At 48.8% G+C, this 4979-nt stretch overlaps 1 non-coding gene across 1 annotated transcript; it reads left to right on the top strand.

The window, feature by feature from the left end:
• Positions 1-4569: 4569 nt before the first annotated feature.
• Positions 4570-4640, top strand: Trnae-cuc (transfer RNA glutamic acid (anticodon CUC)). The gene has a single exon. It is a non-coding gene; the product is annotated as a tRNA-Glu (tRNA).
• The last annotated feature ends 339 nt before the right edge of the window (positions 4641-4979 follow it).

Below are 4979 nucleotides of genomic sequence, written 5' to 3' on the forward strand. Positions count from 1 at the left end.
GCAACAATGAGCTAATCGCTGTTAGCCGTGGCCTGCAGTTCTACCGTCTGGCCGTTGAAAGTCGAAGTCGGTTGCTTCAGTTCAAACTGTAACATAGTCCGCATATTTGGTAAAGCGAAAGGCTGGGCCGACCTTCCGTTCTCCTGTCAGTCTAGTCGTGGCCAGATTGAACAGTACCGGGACCAAATTGTAATCTTGAGGGACCCCACAGTCTAGAAGAGGTAGTGGGTTCCCAGCCTATGTGCGGGTCATGAAGACTTAGAGACCGGCTTTGCAGGAAGGCTTATATCCAGTTTTGAGCTTTTGCACTAGTGTTCGCCTCAGCAAGCTTTTGTCAACTCAGAGCAGCGGCCCTGGCAAGGTCTGGACCGATTGATGACACTGTGCTAGAGCCAGGCTGTCGTATGTGCCTACGTTGGGGCGAAAGCCTGTTTAGGCGGGGTGGAAGTATGGTAGAGCATACTCCAAATAGTGGATGAGCCGATTGTTAAATATTCGATAATCTAATTTGCACAACTAAAGGTGGCTTATGCATTTTTAAGGTACCCTTGAGTAGCGTAGCACTCCGATGGTTCGGTTTGGGTATAGGAAAGATCAAGGTAAGCTTGAGATGCTCACGGACGGAACTTAAGTTGCAGAGGTCAATGATTTCAGCAAGTAAATTCTGGCATCAGGTGGCAATGTTTTTGGTGTTTCAACGTAACGCCACCATGCGGGTCATGCGGATTTGGAATCTAACCTCGTCGGAGGGTGTTTCAATCATGGGGAATGGCAGGTCAAGGTACGGGTCTGGTTGGGGAAAAGGGATGCCGGGGAGAGGTTCCGGAGCGGATGTGGAGGCGTTTGAAAAAAAAAAATCATGACTCCCTCCGTCTAACGACGACGGTTTGTTGAACGCGGAGCTTTGTCGTAATAGATTCGACTTCCTGGTGATAGTGAAAGCCGATACGAGTGGGGATGCCTACATCACTTATTAGCAGTGGAGTAGATGCGTCAGCGGCGTTCTCAAGTGCTTTCCAAGACGGTTAAGTTTTGCATAACCTTACGCGCTGCTTTAACCTTTGAAGTCACCGCCGAATAAAATACGGGTACCGGGAAATTAGGCGGTCAAAGTGGAAGCCAAGCAAAGCTTGAATGTCTTTCTGAAGACGTTACTCGCTGTAATAAGGCGCTGACGCAATAACTGCTTTCCCGCAGGGTGGCCAAGTGTGCAGTGAAACCACTTCTTGGGTGCTCGAGTACAGTTCCAAGGATCATATTTGCTGGCCACTCAGGGATGACGGCAGTAATACCGCCGAATATCCGGGTAGAGTAGCAGTGGTGTTAGGGCCGCTGTGACTTTAGTGTGGTAAAGAGGGAGCAAAATAGGCGGAGATCGTTGTACCTGAGGCGTGCAGCGGGCTTCTTGTGGTCGGAATTTATAGTTTTTGTATTTGTTTAATTCCTATACGAAAATGGTTTCTTGTAAAAAACTTCGACAATTCTTTTGCAGCGCAGTTGGCGAGGGGCTTATTGCTGCTGACGAGAGGATTGTGAGGGAACTTTCCGGAGCAGTTTCCTTATGGCGCACTGTATAAGAAACATTGTTCGGATGAAGTTCGTCTACGGGCTCATATTGTGCTTCAAATGTTCACAAGATTTGGTTTGCGATGAAGAATGCAGACGTGAATCAGCCACACCACCTATTTTAGTTCCTTTGAAAGGGTTCACTAGTATATACTTACTTCGTGTTCGCGCTCTTACTCGCTAGCGGCTGTGTGCACGAGCTTCTGCGTTCAGGACAGTTTCTGAAGGTAGTACCTACTGGGTGGGAATCGAGGTGACGTTGACGTCAAAGTTATTAAAGTGGCTAATCAAGAAATCACACAAAATTTGTTAACGCATCAGATACAGACAAGGGCACCGAAGATAAAATTAAACTAATCACCATCCACGAAGACCATTCAGCCGTAGACATACCGAGCCAGAGCCGGTTACCCCGTGAGCTCGACGACCCAACCATTGGAAGGGTATGAACAGTACAACAACCGTTCTGTCAACGAAATTACCAGCTTATCAGATTATCCGCTCTGAATGAATGCCTCTAGATTAGCTAGAGACTACGCAAGTAACATTTAGCTGCTGAAATGCCAGCGATGTGTGACCTATGGGCATTAGAAAAGAACACTGTGAAATTAACAGGACACCGCTGTGCGCCTAATGTGGAGTACATCCCCCTATTACCAACACTGCTCTAGTGCAGAATCTCTATGCTGGGTTTGCGCGGTATAAAACGAAATAAATGCAAGAGAAGGCCGACACAAGGCATTCAAAAGTAGACCAACCTATATCTGCAGGCAGCGGCACGAACAAGAAGTGATATTAGAGAGTTTTAGCAGTCCGTCCGTTCCGTCGTGTACGTTGTTATCGGGTTGACCGGGACCCCTCTGGACACTTGGGCATTCGTCACGGTAGAGGGATTAGGCGCGGACATGCCTTCGCCATGTCCGCGCCTCCTCGTTATTCCTCCTCGCCTTTCTGCGCGCGCAGGCGCAGACGGGTCCCGGTAAACCCGGTAACAACGTACACGACGGAATGGACGGACTGCTAAAACTTTCTATTCCAACGGAGCGGAACCGACGGGTGAACCACCACTTCGGATTTGGGACGAGAACATAGATGGGAAACGGGTAAAAACTATGGGCCACAGCCTTTCGGTTTACATGTTTGAACTACGTGTGAAGTAAAACACTTTTATCGCAGCCTCCACACACACAAAAAAAAATTCAGGGCCCTTCCACTCTCTGAAGACGGACGACCACCGAACTGGGCAAGTCGAAACAATGAACGAATCAAAAGACAATTGTTTGCAGTCTGCGATTGAGAATAGTTTCTCTAGTTAACTAGCTGAGTGGAACTTGGGAGGACCAGAGCTTCAACCATGGTTCCTTTCGTTTTATTTTGTGTTTTGCTTCGTGTTCTTGCCCCGTGGGATATGAGAGGAGGTTAAAAAAGGGGAAGAGAGAAGTAAGAACGAAAACAAGAGAAAAAGAGGAAAGTAGGAAGGCAATTGAGAGAGTAGGAGGGGGGGGGGGGGGGAGAGCACAGATAGTCACGACAGTCACAAAGTTTTCGAGTCTACACGCTGGCATGCAGCTTAGTTACGTGCATTAAAGTCCATCAGCGACCTCAAGTGGCTATTTTCCTGCACCCAGCGGTTGTAGTCATCCGTGGTTTACCTCACCGGAGACCGACCCCTCTGAGCGCGTCGTCTCGAGCTGCCCTTGTTCTCGCGCACGTCCACAAAAGATGCGCGGCATAAGCTGCAGCCGCCGGAGCCGGACACTTGGGACAACCTTCTGGGTCGTCTTGTGAGTGCCCCCAAGTCCAAGTGACGGAAGGTGTGAGGGCCACCCCAGCCCGAAGCCTCCTGAGAGAAACTTCCTCCACCTGGGAAAGATTAGGGGGCAGGGAGCACACACCCATCTCGGAAGCGACCACAAGGCAGGGGGCTGCATGCTCGCTGAGAAATTTTATTTATTTATTTATTTATTTATTTATTTATTTATTTATTTATTTATTTATTTATTTATTCTAGGGTTTAACGCGCCGATACACACAAGCAATGGCGCGCGCCGTAGTGGATGGCTCCGGATTAATTTTGACCACCGAGGGATTCTTAACGTGGGTCGAAATCTCGAACACACGGGCGTTTTTGCTCTTGCCTAGATGCTCATGTATTGACGGAAGACGGGAATTTCATATTGTTTACAACTGTACTGTGGCCTGTACATAATCCCGGAAAGTAGATGAAACTCGCGCGCGGAGTCATCTTTGCCGCTAATTGTCATATAATTTGTTTCGGAATAGCTTTTATGAAACAAGGGTCACAGCCGTTTTCTGTAACCGGTTAACGTGTGAACCCTGGCAGCGCGTGCACCCCCCCCCCCCTTAAGGTCCTCGACCCCTCCACCCCCCGTGCACCATGCATGAAGGGGCGAAAGGTGATGTGCGCGTGCTTAGACGGGAAACACACCAGCCAAAATATCGCATTGGAGGCCCTTCCGTGTCTTGACGGGAAAACACGGGCTAAAACGTCACTTCAGGAACCCTTCAAGAGGCAACACAAAACACTATAGTTCATATCACAAGCTAGCTGCAGCACTGCGAAGGCTACATTGTTGTCCCCCTCAGGGCGCCTAACTCACCGCGAAGGAAGCGACAAAAGGCGCCGGGGCCGTGCGGTGCCGCTTGCCGAGAGGGGAGAAGGGAGTGTCCTTTCAGGACCCCCTTCACAGCGAGTTAGGCGCCCTCAGTGGGCGCACTATTGATAACAATGTAGCCTCCACGGTGCTGCAGCTAGCTTGTGATATGAACTATAGTTCCGGAGTCGCGAAATTTTCCGTCTAGGACGTTTCGCCCGTACACGCTAAATGGGGAACTGAGACATACATAGCTTCGCTGTAAAACCTACCTAAATAATGTGCCACAGCTTTGTTGTCATTTTATTCCCATTATGTATCGCTCCAGTGAATGCTTTTTACTACAACAAATGAACCTTGCTTGGTCGCTGTCGCCACCTGGGCGTGCTCCGGCATGGTCTAGTGGTTAGGATACCTGGCTCTCACCCAGGAGGCCGGGTTCGATTCCCGGTGTCGGAAGGACGTTTTTTTCTTGCGTGAAAAATATGCCTTCTAATCTGCCTCGGATTTTTATTTTTTCTCAACCTCATCCTTGAATCAAGCCTCTAACTCTTCATATTGGTAGATATCACCTGTTTCCATAGTGACCGCACCTGCTCCTGCTTTGTTCGATGTCCTGTTTGCGCTGTTTCAAGATGTTAAAAACCACTACCAACTCGCTCAATTGTCGATCCTATACTCCTCATCGGTGGGTTACGGATTAAGTTGAGAGCACCCAAATTAAGTAATAGCTTTTCGCGTCCAAAACTGGTTCATCACTCTTAGCTAGTTCGCTATAGTCGCAATATTGATCTTTTC

This window comes from Haemaphysalis longicornis, unplaced genomic scaffold (assembly GCF_048455015.1).
Source record: "Haemaphysalis longicornis isolate Haplotype H1 unplaced genomic scaffold, Haemaphysalis longicornis Haplotype H1 scaffold_14, whole genome shotgun sequence".
NCBI classification, from domain to species: domain Eukaryota; kingdom Metazoa; phylum Arthropoda; class Arachnida; order Ixodida; family Ixodidae; genus Haemaphysalis; species Haemaphysalis longicornis.